Source organism: Seriola lalandi, unplaced genomic scaffold (genome assembly GCF_002814215.2).
Source record: "Seriola lalandi dorsalis isolate HSWRI2012SDOR001 ecotype SW California unplaced genomic scaffold, Sedor1 jcf7180002054553, whole genome shotgun sequence".
Taxonomy (NCBI): Eukaryota; Metazoa; Chordata; class Actinopteri; order Carangiformes; family Carangidae; genus Seriola; species Seriola lalandi.
This window is the reverse complement of record NW_019525106.1, coordinates 89,477-106,993: the sequence shown is the minus strand read 5'-3', so window position 1 is coordinate 106,993 and position 17,517 is coordinate 89,477. Positions and strand designations below refer to the sequence as shown.

The window sequence follows — 17,517 nt, the reverse complement described above, 5'->3', positions numbered from 1 at the left end:
AAAAAAGGGACAAAAAAATAGAAATGATCGGAAAATAGAGGGAGTACTTGTGTTTGTCTGGGTAGGTTATACTTTTGTTTGTGTGTATAACCATAGACTGTACACTTGTACCTCTTTTACATTTTGAAGAGCTTTCAGAAATGGTATTTTGGTTGTGAACAGTCCAAACGATAATGATCAGATAATCCTGTTAAGCTATTACTTCCCTAATAGCTTTGTTTTCAGCAGATGGACACTGCAGGGGTGTATTTTGTCTGGTCTGACTGTTCTTTTGTAGATCAGGGTTGACTGCACAACTAACCTGCACATATCACACATCTTTTTTTTATCACACATCATTAGTGTTTCAGTCCATGTTCTAAAAATGTTGCTTTCTTTGAAGATTTCTTTAATTTGGCTGCTTGTGGGAGTAGATGGAAGGAATTTGTACTGTTGGATCATAAAGTATCATTACTGTGATCCCTGCAGACCTGATGTGGATACGCTGTGACTAAACATTGCTCTATAAATAATCACATCTATGGAGCAACTGCGGAGTCCAAAACATTTTGGGTGCAGTTGCCATGAACACGACTGGGAACTTATTTTGAAAGGTAGCAGGAAACATTCTCAGCAACTCACTTCATCTTTTTAAAGGCTTCAGACAACTTGCCGCTCATTATAAACAAATGTGCTATAGCCACAACAAAATTGAGTGTTTCATCCTGATCTGAGGTAGATTACCCGGGGTCTTTGCATCGTTTATGAAAAATCAATTCAGCTGACTACTTTGTTACTGGCAGAGCCTTCATGTTCTTCCTGAGCTGGAAGCAGAGATCAGCAAAATACAGTGTGCTGTATGGTCCACAAGGTTAAAGAAGACAGAGAGGAAATCTGAGAGTGTTTTAATCTTTGAAATTAGCTGTTTTCTGAGCCTATTTTCTGTGACTTCTGCCCAGATTACTTGAGCTCCATTTTTCATCTGTTTGTGCTGGATTTTTTCTTGCTGATGAAAATGACCCCCAGCAGATCTTGATTCAAAAATTCCTCCTGCCCTTCTGTTTAAAAACACCACTGTACAGGTTTGACTTTGGATAGGAGTCCATTTTGAAAAAAAAGTAGTCTGGGGTAGGTCTTTTTGAGCTTCCTTCTGGTATCTGGCAAACCAAAAAAGTTTTTGAGGCTGTCAGCAGTGAGTGCTGTGGTCAAGACCACCTCAGCTGAATTAATATATTTAGCAACCAGAAAACTTTGGTGGTTTCCAAGCAGAGCTCGCCAAACTCTCCAGTTTGTATATATTTACATGCATGAATATTAAATCAGAAGTAGTATAAAATAGACTTTAAATTACACAGAAAATACACAGATTAGCCCACTTTGTTTCCATTTCGTTGGCTCCAGTATTTATTTACACAGCAAACAACAGTCAGCACTGTGAAATAACGTCCATCAGCTCATCGGTCTATAAGGACATTCAGTCATTGTTGTTTTCATACCCTCCCCCGCTGAATCAGTCATGAGTCCTGTTTATAAGACTTGAGTTATTGCTCCACTTTCATCCTTAAGCACAGATGAATGTTGTTAGTCTTTGGGGACTTGACACCTGATGAGGACATGATGAAGGACAGCAAGACCTTTACACAACTGAGTTACACAGTCTAAGATGAAGGGTTCAAAATAAGAAGCATAGCCTAACTACTGGAAACCCTTGTATATTTAACTGTAAGAAAAATTACATTAACATTAACATATGGACCCCATATGATGATGTAAAAACACTGCAGACTGCTGTATCTGCTTTCTGTTTAAATACACATGCAACATCCTCAGAAACATTTCTTATATGACGCTGATTTAGAAGGATGACACACACAAGTAAAAAACCATCAACCATGACCGTGACTTTATACAATGCCTCATGCATGAGCGATTGTCAGTAAACAAAGTTAACAAAGTTAACGAAGACTGAAAAAAGAAACATACTACGCCCATTAGGGTTTGTGTCTTAGAGGTTGTGATGTTTCTAATAGACAGAGATACATCTGTTGTAGTTTAGATCACAGCCATGAATGTTGGAAAGACACAGTTCAAGTAGATCTCCCTCTTGTCAGATGTGCTGCCTTCTGCCCACAGGTCCTTTGTTTACACCTCAACACACTGTCCTCTTTCAGCTGCGGGTGACCTCTGACAAGAAAGAGGTCAGAAGGTAGTATGGCCTGAAAAATCTGTCAGGTTTGCGCACATCATTAAGTAATGAAAACACTGACAAAATCCTCCATGTGTCCCTGGCACATGATTTCACCTGGCCCCATATTAAAAACTCTTTAATGTGCACTGCGTCGTGTAGGTGATTATTTTTGTGTGACAAGCAGCTCTCTCCAATCCTTAGGGCATGTGCCCAAATCTGAAGAGAGTAAAATTAAATTTCCCAGGTGTCGAAAAGTGCTTGGTTTAACAGCAGCTATAACTCTTGAACACCTGGTTACCATGCTTTGGCAAGTCCAAGGGCAACTCGTAGTCCATAGTTAGTTAAAGAGCTGCAACTGTAACTGGGGTGGATTGTAGGCCTTTTATCTTGACCTGAGCTCAATCTTATAGCTCATATTTTTTTCCTCAGGAGTTGCTGGAGAGCAAAACAGAGCTGTAAGGAAATCGAATTTTGGATGTACATTCCCAAGGTGCCCACAAACACGACTCCAAAAGAATGCTAGTTTTTCTGTGTCTGCTGGATGTGTTCATAGGAAAACGCTTGCTGTAACGTGTTAGCCATGCTAACTTTATCTGGTGATGTCAATGTTGTATTTACAGCTTGTTGATCTGCCCCAAAGTGGCCAAAAAAACAATGAATGCAGCTTTAATTACTTATCATTAATTACTAAGCTATTTTGCTTTAAAGACATCAGTCCAACTCTTAGATATTGCCTGCTATAGAAAAGTGTATGTGTGTATGTAGCACCATGTGGGACTGCTTGCGTATTCCTCTCGATGTGTTGCATTATTATGTACATGCGCTGTTCATGTGCCCAGGTGTATATGCATGTGTGTGTAAGTGTGTGAAGTAGGCCAGCAGGGAGCAAAGATCAGAAGCTTACGGGGCAGGGAGGCAGAAAACAGGATATGGCAACACTGAACTTTGAGAGGAGCTGAAGAAGCAAGTTATACGCCTCAACACATCCACAGGCCAGAGGGGTGTTGGCATGAGGTCAGACACAGGGTCAGGTGTTCATAAATAGATGCAACACACATTCGAACATATGATTCATGTCCACACACACATGCACAGAGATGGGGGCAGATAGTCCAAACTGGACGTAGGTCTTTTTGAGCAGCTGTCTCCCTGGTTCTTCTTCCCAATCCCACCCGGATCAACTTTCGGACAGGCGGGGTGTCAGTCACACAAGGGTCACCCACCGGTGAAACAGTCTTTCAGTCGTACTTGTGATAGAGAGATTGATAAATATTGCTGAATGATAATCACTGAACAAGAGCATCAGGGTCGTTTTTTACACAGTGCATTGATAGATTGATTGATGTGGTTGAAGTTGTGAGAACGCTATTGGCAGCCTTGTTGCTGAATTTTTTTTTTCTTTGTTTATGGCATAGTTAGGAATGATAAGTACAAATAAGGCCTGATGAAAAAATATGAAAGGTAACTTGCGTGGGCAACGGCATTTTAAAACATCAAGTTATGTCATAACTTTTGAACTCTGATATCAGAGACATGACCCCACTTAAAAACACCATGACACGGTCAATGAGGAAGCTTAGCATTAGTCATCACATAACTGTAAATGTCACATAAGCCAGCAATCAGCAAGTGCTCCTGTCAACACATCAACATAAAAATAAAAAACGTCATATTTTTTCAAATTGATATTTGTTGACTGTCTTTGCACGCAAGCCCCAGAAACTTGAGTGTTGTCTGTGACTATATAAGCAATGAAAGAATGTCAAAATGAAGTCATTTGTAAAATTTTATCTAACTGCCTTCAAATATTTTCTTCATCACAACATTACTAAACAAACACTCATGTAACCTAGAAACCAGTATTCAACATGACACAGTTGACTGGTGGACTTGTGCACAGGGGACAGTGCTGTCGTCAACATGTAAAATGTACAGATGTAGAGTCCCAGTTGGAAACTGGATTAAAGACAGAGTTTTCTGACAGGGTGAGGATTCCAGCTGGGCACTCATGCAGGTTCAACACCCGAGGGACAGGCACAGTGAGCTGAGCATGAGCAGCCCTCAGCAGGAGAACAGGAGGGATTGTGCAGAGAATAATGTTCATGCCATTTTCATAATCCACATCTCTGTGCTTCCTTGAGCCGGTTGAGCTCCGGCCAACCTGCCACATGGATTGTGGGAACCTTCTTTGCCCCAGATGTATTCTGTGTAAAGCCCTATTGAATGTGGTCGGGTACTCTGGGTGTGGTTGGGCTCTATTTTATTCTTGCCTTCGGTGGATTTTTTCCTCAGCAAGGGGAGAGTGAGTTCATTTCAGGCTACAGCACTTCAGCACAGCCTTCAGCACTAGAAGTACAATCTTACCTGCTTTCGCTTGTCAGTCCTTAAATTATAACTGAGGTGTCTTGCTGCCTCACTGATCGCTGTCTTTCTTGCGATGTCAGAAAAGGAAGAAGACATGGTATCACACATAAAACATGAGTGACACCTATGCAGCCACAGATCCTGTAAAAACAGTCACACGGACATGAGCTGACAGGGCCACTGTCCGTAAGTGACCACGGTAACCTGTTAAATCACACTACAGTAAAGCTGACTACAGGATTTGGAGTTACCCAAGTTGGTGCTCCACACCCTTACTGGATGAGAAAATTATGGGATGCCTGCTCCGTCTGAAATGAGTGTTGTTCCTTTGGGTGACATCCAGCTTGACAAGACATATACACTGTAATTATGCTCTTGTGCATTCATTCTAGCTGCATACCAATGTAGCCTCCGTTTGATAGGTGAAGTATAATAACTTCAATTGAATGGAAAACTCTTTCTGTTGTGTAATTTTGGTTTAACAGACTGACACATGCAATAAATGACCCAGTGGAATCACTCTTCTTACTCAGGTTGGAGTGTTTTTAAGAGGTGATAATAGCAACCTTTCCTTTCCTCTCTTAATGAAAAGCTCTGTGAGATGAGGGGGGATGAGGGAGAGAAAACAAAGACATGAGGTCACAGATCAGAGCTGATGTCAGGATGAAAGCTGCAAGCCAAATATGATTCACGTATGCACACGCACACACGCAGACACACACACAGGCATTCAAGGCCTTGTAAAAGCACAGCCCTTAATTAAACACAAATTCATAGCCCAAGGAAACAGGCATTATAATGTTTTCTATATGTTGAACTGTGGAAAAAAGAATGTTTAAACCCTTTTGTTCTCATCTTCTTTTTTGTTGTTACTTTTCTCTATCTTTTGTAGGGCAGTATGGTATATCACTCCACTGTGGAAGTCTTACCTAAAATTCATCAGTGAGTATTTCAAAAGCTCAAAAGAGTCAACCTTCAAAGACTATATTTCAAGATGAGACATAACTGTAATTGTGGCTCATCATTTGCTTTACATTGAAGCCAGCAATCATTTCAGAAGAGAGGGCATCATATATTTTAAATTACATTCGTCTCAATGTAGGATAGGTAATTTTTGGATGAAACTCTTTTATCTTTCATGTAATTTGTTCACCATCTGGAAAGTATTCTGCTTTCAAACACATTTTCACAGAAATGCTGTTTGACAGGGAGATGTATTACAATATAACAAGAAGATTACTGAAAGTTGATAGCAATAAAATAATCACATATTTTTATGGATCATTTTTTTAACTATCCTCTTTCATGTGAGGGTGAATATAATTGTGTTGACATGGGTATATATTATCACTATGAGATTTTAATGGGTCTTTTCACAATACAAATGCTTGTTTTAGAGGCTCATTGAGCCATGTTTTAGTATTTATATCCAGACACACTGAAGCAACCCAAATGTGCCCCACAGATCAAAGTATTATTTCATACCTTTGTGCCTCATGAGGAGCCAAGTCTGTAGAGCTTCATCAGGCCAAGAAGAAAAGCGGACATGACACACACCCTACAAGGCCTCCTCAGTGAGGTCATGCCTCAACTCTGGGATTAGCAGAATAGCTGGACTCTGACGTGATTCCCTCTTCTCTCTTAGTGTAATTGAAAGGCTGCATTTTCTGCTGATCTGTTTTTCATTTTGCAATTTGATACATTTGGCTGCGATGCTGTTCGCATTGTGTGTGTATAACACTTCTGCTGCATAAAGAATTGTTTATAGGAAGAAGTTTATAGGGTCTCTAACTCCAAACAAAAAACTACAGTATTTATACTGTGGTCCTGTGACATGGCTTTCAACTAAGATGTAGATATGTAGATAGCATTTATCTTCATCCTGAACATGTTTTTCTTCAGCAGGGCTTATGACAGTGGGATAAATGCTGAGATCCAGGTCTTTTAAAGTTCTCAGGCTCTGAATAGAAATTTCACATAATTTGTTCTCCTTGACCTACTTTAAATAGAGGTCATTCCTTTTTGTTGACTGAAGGAAATACTAGAAAGTATTTTCATGCCTTACCTGAGCTAAAAAAAACAAAAAAAACTTGGATTAGTGATAATTGTTCATGATTGTGGTGTTTTTAGAGGTCAGCTTTGGGCCAGACGGAAATATCTCAGTAACTATTCGATGGATTGAATTTTGGTACCGGCATCCATGGTGCCATGAGAGTGAAGCCTTTTGGTGATTCCCTTACTTTGCCTCTGGTGCCACCATCAGGTTAAGTTTACTTTTTAGTAAAATGTCTCGACAACTATTTTATCAATTGGCATGAAATACAAACCTGGTGAATTTATGACCCCCTAACTTTTCATCTAGCACCAGCAACAAGTCAAAATGTTCACCTGCAGTACCGACTGAAATATCTCTATTTGTTCCATGACCAGAATATCTTCCAAACTAATGACGTTCCATCAGGCTCAGCTGTACTGTGTTAGCATGCTCACATGCTGATGGTGAACATGGTAAACAGTATACCTGCTAAACATCATGTTACCATTGTCATCATTGGCACAATGAGCTAAATGCTAACATTAGCATGTAAGCATGCTAAAATATTTGATGATGAAGTTTGAGTTTCTGTAGTTATATTTCTGGTTTATTCAACCTTAATAGTCATTGCTGATACCATTTCCTGCTCTCAGAGATAATTGAATGTTACTCTCATGTAGCCCCAGATAATCCCTTCAGATCTCAGTACAGCATGATATAGTTGTTGAGGGTAAGTGCTTAATGTCTGACTCAAAAAAGGTGTCAAGAAGGCTGATGCTTTGTCTGTTTGATCCCCATCTATGGGTGTGATAGAAGCTACAAAACACACATCCAAAATGTAAGTGTTGACATTGGAATAAATAAATGGCTCTGAACGTCTTGTCAAGGAGCGACAAAGCAGGGCAAACAGCAGAACAAAAGCAGTTTTGTTCTTTCAAACGATAAGGAATTCAATCGCCCTGTCTTCCTTTGATAAGATTTCCGTATAAAAACCACTGCTCAATGTTGTGTTTATTCCACATGTAGATAGTGCGTCTCCTCAATATCCTAATTCCCATGTTTGTCTTACATGTATGTGGGTGGTGAAGTGGCGACAGTAGCAGACGTGTGTTTGTGTGTCTGTGTGTGTGGATTTCTGCATGTGTGGACATTTCTCCGAGTGCAGAGACAACAGCGCTGCATGAAGTGTAGCAGAATGCACAATAAATACAATGCTGTGTGTTTGGGTCGAGAGGTGGGGATGGGCCGCAGAGATGAGCTCCCTGTTCTCCCAGTCTTTGTGTCCCAGTCGTTCATTACAAGCGCTCTTTGTGCCAGCCAGAGATCACATGTCACAATATTTGAACAGCTGCAGACGATAGTTGTGTGTTTGCTCTTTTCCATCGACACAGAGGGCAGAGATCTGGTTTGATAAGATGGAGTGTGAGAATTTGGGAGAGCTGAGCAGTGTGAATGTATAAGAGAAAGATGAAGGGGTTCATCTCTGCCTTCTCTTTTGTTTTTGTTGCATTATCTGGAAAGTCATCTTGTCATGATCCATTATTCGAATTACACTACACCATAAACTGGTACATTACGGTGCAGTACAGAAGCTACTCAGTGTATCAAATACAGCATTATCACAAATAAACCAACAAAAAGAATGACATCTGAAAGTGTGTCTCTGAGTGCATAACTTATGTCTAATTGGAGAAAGATCAATTTGTTGCTATTAGACGCCACTAATGGACTGTGTTAGAAACCCTGTTAGGGAATTCATTGGCAGCTCCATTCATTCTGTCACTTTTCATTTGCTCCATTAGCCAAAACCTGTCAATATTAGAGCTGTGAATGTGACATCTATTCTTCTACTGTGTGCTCCAACTATGTGTATACACACCAGTACTATAAATCCCTCTTATTATTTTATATTTCATGGTACACAAAACCATATATGTGTAATACAAATATAACGTGTTTTAGTGTGGTGGTGGTGGTGGTGGTGGTGGTGGTGGTGGTAGCAGAATATTCAGTCTATCCACAGTACTCCCAGGTCAGAGGAACTTTGACAGTTTTTTAAATTTTAAATAACTGGATCTTCCAGCCATGTCTGTCTTCTAGACATGTCCTGCTGTGTTATTGACTCTCAGAAATTGACTTAGAGCCTGAGGGCTGGCAGCAGGAGGCTGTTCTGTAGACATGCAGCACAGAGGGATCTGCAAGTGAAAAAAGAAAAAAATCATTACAGGAACTTTCAAGGATCTCAAGGTATCAAAAGTCAGGTATCCAAAAGCCAAAAAGAATTGTTGATAAGAGCTAAATATGTTAAATATATGTGGCTTCTGCCAGTCCTTTGTAGGGTACAAGACAGGAGTTGCTTTTGTTGTAATGGGCAGCCCTCCCTGCAGCAACAGTAATCATTGAGAACAGTGGACAATGTGTGTTTTTCTGCATACAGAATGTACTCAGGTATTGGTTGTGCATGAAAGTCGCAGGTGTCACAGGTATGTGTGTGCATGTGTGTGTCCGCAGAGGAGCATTTGGTTTCTGTCCTTGGGCTGTGTTTGTGCACAGACCCTGAGTGAACACTGCAGAACGTGACCATCAAGGCTGCTTTGTATCACATACACGACTCGACTGAAACCATTAGCTCAGCCTGTTGTGGAATTACTGAGTCAACATTTGCCTGTATGAGTAGCAGGTAAAATGCAAAGCAGGGGCTGAAAATCCTAAAACTTAATGTTATAACAGTCTGGATCTGTTTTCATTATAAGTCAAGGTCAAGTTGGAGTCAAGCACATTTCGGCTTTGATGCAGAATGAGAAAACAGCACTTCAGCTTAGTTTATGTTGTCTTATGTGATAATCTCAAGTTTTTGATCACAGATCAAAATCGTCCTGCAGACCTCTCAGTGTGGATCTCTGTGCTGCATATGTGTAGTGATTTAAAACTGAGCTTTGAGGTCATTGTGTAAACTGCAGCTGAGCTCTGCATTGTCTCCGGCCGTAATGAAAAAGCTTTGCTCAGGATTGTGTTTACTGACTACTGATACAGTAAGCGTCTGCTGTAGTAGTCCGATCAGACTAGTAAGTATACAGCAGCGTCATAGTCACTGGTGTGCATGGAAAAGAGGGCAGAAGAGAGAGAGAGAGAGAAAAAAAAAAACAGAGACAGAGAGGGCACCTTGGCAGTGCAGAGCAGAGTACTATTAAAATTCTGGTCTGGTCATGGGCACACTCTGCTTGGAGTCAGTATTTGGAATGATAATGGGACAGCTTAACCACACTCTCTTTGGCAAGTGTGGAAGGTAACACTGATGACACTTAACAGGATGCTGTCATTACAAGTAGTACCCGCATGTAAGGAGCTGCAGCCAGTCAAAGCTCTCTTGTGAGACTCTTTTGTGCAGGTACTCCTTGTATTGCGGTTTTATAGATGTTTTGTATTCAGTACTAATGTTTTGTGAAATGTGCACACAACTACTGTAATGGGGTACACTTGGTCAACAGGGCATTGAAGCAGGAGAGGACGAGATATACTGACTTTTATTCTCTAGCATGGGTCAAGCTCCAAAAACACTGCATACATTTCCCATAATGCAACTCTATAACATCTTATCATTAGGTCAAAGAGTGACTATTACATAGCTGGACCCATGGCATGTCTAAAACAAACCCATTATCATAACTAATGAAGTTTTGTAATGATGTTTACATGCAGCTTATGCTTCATGAGGCCTGGAAAGTTTTTCTTCACAGCACTGACATTTTTTCCTCAGCCATCATGAAGTTTTTTGAGCTGTCGATAAATGTAGGAATGCTATAGGAAATTAACTGAACCGTTAAGTAAACATTCGTTAGAGTTCAACTTTGTGGTACATTGTAATTCAAATTATTAAACCATCTAATGCAACGTATTAGATGACCAAATTTCCATGTCTGGCTTGTTTTTGGTTTTATTCATTGTTAACTTCAGAACAACAGGGTTGATGGTTGATCTTCTTAAATTAAGATTAAGTTAAATTAAGGTTACTGTTTGTAGAATTAGTACGGGTAAAATAAGAATTTAGCATACTTTACCAGCTATTAGAGTGGGTGGAACAGTATGTGTTTAATATTTGATATGAGCCTTTAATAAGCAGAGCTAACACCTTCACTCCTAACTGTTGTTTCCTTTGCATGTGTGAGAAGACATCATAGGATCTTAAATTTTAGGCCCTATAGAACCCGATAATGTGTTCATCATCTATGTTGGTTATTTGTGTGCATATTTGGGATTCAATATAAACATGGAACTGGACATAAGAGCTGGTCTCAGAACAGACAATGGAAGCCCAGAACTTTTCTGTGAAGTCTCAATATGTGTTGCAATGAAGTATATTGTATAGTATTTTCCCAGCAAGCTGTGTTATCCTCCCAAATAAAAATGTGACATGCTTGGTTATATCTTAAGTAACAGGGCTCTGGATTCTCATATTGACCAGGACAGGAAGAAAATCTTGTTGCCACGGTAACTGATCATGTTTAATGCCTTGTTTGTGCAAGCCCAAGGGTAAGTGCAGTGATCTGCAGCATCCTGCCAGTCAGGGATTAGTTAGTTAAGGTGAATCCTTAGAGGTCCACAGTCATGAAAATTGGCTTAAATTTTCAATTTCAATCACACACATACACACACACAAAGCAAACTCAGTGTATAATTGCTGACAGGCATCTTTGTGTGCCTTAAGTTGATTTTGCATTGATTTATTAAAATACAAAATCGAGTGCTCCTTGGTATATTACACACAGACTGATATCAAGCTGCTGTTTTGCACTTTATGTGCTGCCCATTAGTGCTACACAGACAGGGCATCAGAAATCCTACTGAGACCACTAAAGGGCTGCCCTGCCTTTACTCTTCACTATGAGACAGAAATACAGATTAGATTAGCGAATTAGTATCTGAATTACTGTCTTCCCGATGAGCTATATGGAAAGACCCATTCTACTGATGAGCACAGTGTACTGACTGACTGTCTATTTTCTCTACATGGAGCTCTATATCTTTTAGGAAAGTGTCCTGTTGCAAAAAAAAAAAAACATCCTGATGAAATGAATAGAATATACAGTCTTAATGGGTCGGTTTTCCTAAACAAGTATATTTTTTCTTTTTCATGTACTGGCCCATCCGTGCAGATAGTTTTTAGGTGCAGCCAGGTGAATAGGATTTCAGTTTCTCTGTTACTTTTGATTATCAGCAATACCTGCAAAAATGATGACATTCCCATCACCTTCACCTGCACTTTGTTAGCAAATGTAAGATGCTAACATGCAAAATTAATGGTAACTAATGGCTAAACATCATTTGCAATATCAATGTTAGCACGCTGATGTTAGCCATTAGTACAGCCTTTACAGAGGTGCTAGCATGAAGACTTTTAGTCTTGTTGAAATGTGTTTTTTCAGTGCTGTGAATACCAAAAAGAAAATTATATTCACCACTATTGTATTCATGAGGAAAACTCACAGACATCCCAATGTCCCATCTGTTTTATTCTATTGTATTTTAGCATTTGGTAACTAGTTTATTTGCGTTGTGTATAGGAAACAGTGTACTGCAGAAAAGAAACTGAATAGTATAGGGGTGTTTTGCTTGTCGCCACCTTCACTGATCCCCATGGGAATCACTCATGGCCAATCCAATTTAGACATCTACAGCAGTTTACCTTTAACCCCTTGTCATTACACTCACAGCCATACTTAGCTCAGGAGCATCTATATTGCCAAGGATCAGGGGTCGGGGACAAGGGGTCACAGCCGTGACTTTTGATCCTTTTAACTTCTAGGAAAGGTTGGATTTATAGTCTGCCATGCTAGCAGTTCACGGACACAGTAAACAGCCAGCAGTGTGAGAAATGGGTACAGTGTGGCCGCACCCTGACCACTGCTGCTGTTTCAGTCCTCACACGGCCCTGGTCTGAGGTCTCCTAAAGACATACAGTTAAATTTAGACTGGCTCCGATTGACCACAGACACAGCCAGATCTCCTGAAATCGGACCTCACTGTCTGCCTTCTCACACTCCTCTGCCTCCATTGGACGATGTGTTTTCACTCAGTAACATTTGTTCACTGTCCTTGATTCCTCTGTTGGACCCCCTACCACCACCACACACACACACAACTCCCTCTCTCTTCACTTTTCTCTCTACCCGTCATATTCAGGGGCAGCTGACTGGAGCTGATTTACGTCGTGTTTGCACAGGGTTAGTGCTCATCGTTCTGGAGGAAATTAAATCTTCAAGTTCCAGCACTGGCTGGATTCATGTTACCTAAAATACTGATGTGATTCTGGGAAGACCTTTTTCAATATCATTTGTTTGGACTGAGAGGGTTCATATTGTGTTCATCTGTGGGTTTAAACAATCACTGTGTGTATGAAAGCTGTGCACATCCAGCCGGCCTCAGATCCGTCTTTGTTGTATGTCACGTGATCAGTTTACTGGGAATTGGGATATTATATTTATATATTTCTTTGCATTTGTTAGGATAATAGTGCTACTGTATGTATGTGTGTGTGCCCTTATGCACTTGTTACAATGCAAGTACAAAGCAGTCACACTGCATCATCTTCTAGTCATGTGATACCTGTTTCTTACTCTAGTGGCTAAGCAGCATGAACACAGTGTAACCACTAAATTCTGTTATTGGCAAGTTTAGCTGATCACTTAGATTGATAGATTACTGACATCAGATGGGGCTTTCTTAAGTCGCATATTCAAAAAGATCTAAACAGACTAGCATGTTTTACTATGTGGTATTTACTTTTTTTTTCTTAAAGGCTTTCATTAAATTATGAATATTGGTCCTATGCCTCCACCTTATGATTATTTCCGATTTTTCGATATGCTAGCTGCATGGCTCCAAGTGTTAGTTTGTGGGTCGATCCAGCCCTTTGGGCCAGGTTAAAAATATCTGTTGGGTGGATTAACATGAAATTTTGTACAGACATTAATAGTCCCAAGATGATGAATTGTAACGAGTTTGGTGAGCCCCTGACTTTTCTTCTAGCGCAACCATCAGGTCAGCCTTGGCTGCACTTTGTATTTAGTGCTAATTAGCAAATGTTAGCTTGCTAACACCCTGAACTAAGATGGTGGGCCAGATAAAAGATTATATGCCTACTAACTGTCAGCATGTTAGTATTGCCACTGTGAGCATGTTAGAATGTTGGCATTTGTACTTTCTTATACTTATGTTATTTATCTTTTGTTCTTTTCTAAACTTTTTACAGTGAGATGTTTTGATTCTTTACTTAGTTATGTGGATGGCAATGTGTATGATTCAGCTTATCAACTAACCAAATTTTTGTGGCCTCCAGATTGCAGAATTTACTTAACATTTACAGTATATGTACAATGAACTGTAGCCTGAAACATTGTGAATAAATATCACAGCAATAAGTGATCACTTTTGCTCATATTGTTCTGGCACTGAAATCAAAGTTTCCAGGTAGTGTTATCATTTGATCACAGCTTAAGCATGAAATTTTATCAGTGTGCTTTTTCAAAGTTTGATAGAATTGTGTGGTTTTTTATTTTTTAGTTCCATCTGGAAATTAAGTGAGATGAACTTCATTTGTTTCTACATATTAATATTTTTTTCTAAAAATATGTGATTTTGTCTGAACTGAGCTTATTAGTGAGTTTGCTTGATTCATGACAAAAAGACTTTACTCTAACACCATTATGTTATTTTACTATCCGATTTCTGTTTTCATGTGCTTTAGAGAAATTAGGACTCAGCACCCTGTGAGATTAATTTTAGGAGGAGTACTTACCGGTGCCATTGCTCTACAATAGTCCTCTTCCCCCTGCTCCTCCTCCGCTTCTCCCAGTGCTCACTGGTCCATTAGAGGTTCTTGACGGCAGGTGGTGAACATGATGTTATCATCTATTACTATCACTGCTCTCCTCATCTCCTCCACCTACAGTATTCATGGTAACAGAAGAAGACACAGGGCTGAGATATACAGCTTGACAGACTTGATGGAGGTGTGAAGAAGCCAGTTATATAGCCTCAATATAGGATATTCACAGACATGACTTTCTCTTTGTGTCAGTAACTGACATGTTGTCCTGTCCTGTTAGAGAGCTAAACCTGCTTTGTTGGTTATAACTGAGACCTACATGCACCATCTCTGCATGCATTGTAATAATAATAATAATAATAATTTTTCTTACAAATCTTTGTCTGTTTTTCATCTAAATTAGCTAAAGATCAAGCCTGTGCTCAGTAATGTTTCTTATGATATAGGGGAAGGTAGGAAGCACTGCCTAAGCAACTTGCGGCCTCAGAAAGTCTGACATTATTGAGTTCTATTACAGAACATTTTTTTATTAGAGTAAATAACACCTTTATGTGTGCAGTATCTGTTGTCTGTGGAGGAGACACAGATGGCTTTGGAGACGGTGGTACATGTTTTATTAATAAATTCACTGCCCAGTTATAGCATTAGAAAAAAAAAAGGCTGCATAATGCATAGCCCTGGTTGCCTTTGGAACAAGATGTTTCAGCTACATTTCTGATTGATTTAGAGAGCAAAACAGCCACTTGTTTTAGATTAATAAAAAAGATACTTTGCATAGATAAGAAGAAGATTTTTTTGGTGTGGTTTTCATTGTAATCCCACATATTTTGTTTTATTTGTTATAATGCTTACGAAATTTATTTTGACACAGAGCATTAGTAGGTGTGTAATTTTCAGCTCATGTCTGTATAATTGCTATGTGTTTTGAAAGTAATGACACACCCAAAACAGGTGTCTGGATGTTTGTTCATGTCCACTGGAGCAAAGTGTCCAAATGTCAGCATCTATTTTGGTCCATTAGGAAATGACAGGTATACACACAAAATATCTCTCTACATTTGAACTGTAAAACAAAATGTTCTATAAAAAAAAAAAAAAAAAAGGCAAAGCAAACTAGCAAGTAAAGAGTTTGTCTCCTCAGGCCTCAGGATTAGTGAAACGTTTTTGAGTTGCTCAACGCATGACATTAGCTCAGAAAAACCAACATCATATTCTCCCAGAACAAGAACATTTCTCATCTGTGGCAGAACTGGATCGATCCCAGACTGTTACACAAAAGTCTGGACAGCAAGCCTGGACCATGATTACTCGTGTCATTATTGGGAATGAGCGTGAAATTGACAGAGACCTACTTTCCTTCAAAAGGAGTGTAAAACACCCAAGCTCTCTCTCCGAAATCTTTTATTGCCTCGATGAACACAAAAACCTTTTTCTTCTGTCACTCAGCAGCTACAGTAAATTCTGCTTTCATTGCTGCTGTTCTTGTGCCAACTTTTTCTCTCAGCTTTCAAGTCTGTCAAATGCTTGTAAATTGTGTGACAGCAGGACACTTATCATTATGCAATTATGGCACTTAGGCTGTTCCGAACATGCCCATGGTGCTCTGTTAGTTTTGGTATTTTTATCACTAAGCTACACATAAAGGTAAATGAGCAGCATCGATGTTATCTCTTAATTCAGGACATACATGTAGGTCATTTACTTGTTATCAGCATGAGCAGGAACAGCAGTCTGCCCCTATATTGTATTTGTGAGGGACCCAAAGCTCAGTAGTTTTACTGTTTGAATGTTGCTCCTGTATGCACTCTGACTATCACTTTGTTTAAGAGTGAATAGTAGCAGTAATGCTTCGGTCCGGTCCTGGTTGTTGCTATAAATAGCCTCCTGCAGTCCCTGTAGGAGAGGCTGAAGTGTGGTAGGCCAGCAGGTCAAGCTGCCACATATGGGTGCTCTCGTATGTCTTGTAACACTTGTATTATTTCTGAATCCCGGCCCCTGGCAGGTTAAGGGTGTTGGAACACATTTTAGTGGCAGCAGCAGCATCACAGATTAGAGCAAATAGTGGGAGGACAGCTGAGCAAGAGCCAAGCCCAACATCGCAGATCAGAAGTCTTATGAGTCTGTGAGCATATCACTAAGTCAGTCAGTCAAGGCGAATCATCCTTGACTGTCTCATAACACGACCTTAGCTCAGCCCCACCTTAAAAAGACGCCCATTGTGTCTGTCTGTGTGTGTGATTGCAGGCGGCCTGACTGAGGATCCCTCCCATTTGGGAACCGGTGGATGCGTGACATCACCACCCTGCACCCACCCCTCCCTCCTTACTTCATTGCAACTGTCCAATCAGGGCCCAGGGAGCTCCGGTCACGTGAAAATCCCCCTAGTCTCGGTTACCATGACAACGAGCACTGGTCCAGGCAGCATCTTGCTGTGGTGAGAAAGAGGAGGGGAAGAAGGCGGGAGGAGAGGCAGAAAGAGAAGGGGAAAGGGAGGGAGGAAAATAGAAAGAGAACAAATCCCAGCCAGAGGAATACCTTTTGGATCATCAGCTTCTGCCTGTCTGCCCTCAGTACAGTAAGTACTTTACCTTTATTATCCTCCCTCACCAGCTTCATCACATGCGAATGAATGGGAATTTGATGCAGTCCATTGTCATCTGTGTTTGATAATGTGATATGGCAGATGCGTTTGAAGATTTCTGGGATGACATCATGTGTAATTCCTTTGTTATGTTGAGTATGTGTGCAGCCCGCCTCACCTTAGGTAGACAACCCCTTGTGTACACGCTTCATTTAGCTTCCACGGATCCTCAATGAATGGTTGATGACAAACCTCAGTGGTGAACAGAGGTGCGGTGGGAACCAAGGTGCTCGGTACAATTAGAGGCGGTTTCATAATGTGGCAAAAACTCTCTCTGATGTATTGTGATCCGGCAGCAAGCCGTTCTGCTCCTGACTCATAATCCTAGCCCTTTTTTTTCTTCATTGCTTCTCCTCCAGGTCTGTCTTCCTTTTCCTTTCTTTTTCACACAAGCGTGCCCGGTTGACATCCTGTGTTCCCCTGTGGTTTGTTTAATTAGTAAATCTGTGCAAATCCAAGTAGGGCAGCTTGTTCTGATTGGAGAC

At 40.3% G+C, this 17,517-nt stretch overlaps 1 protein-coding gene across 2 annotated transcripts in view; it reads left to right on the top strand.

The window, feature by feature from the left end:
* The window catches only part of mical3a (microtubule associated monooxygenase, calponin and LIM domain containing 3a), an 85,367-nt gene that overhangs the window by 2,473 nt on the left and 65,377 nt on the right, over positions 1-17,517 (top strand). For both annotated transcript variants that reach the window (XM_023415480.2, XM_087176397.1), the window contains exon 2: positions 16,636-16,966. The gene's annotated coding sequence lies outside the window, so the exon portion shown is untranslated. The remainder of the gene's footprint in view (positions 1-16,635; positions 16,967-17,517) is intronic.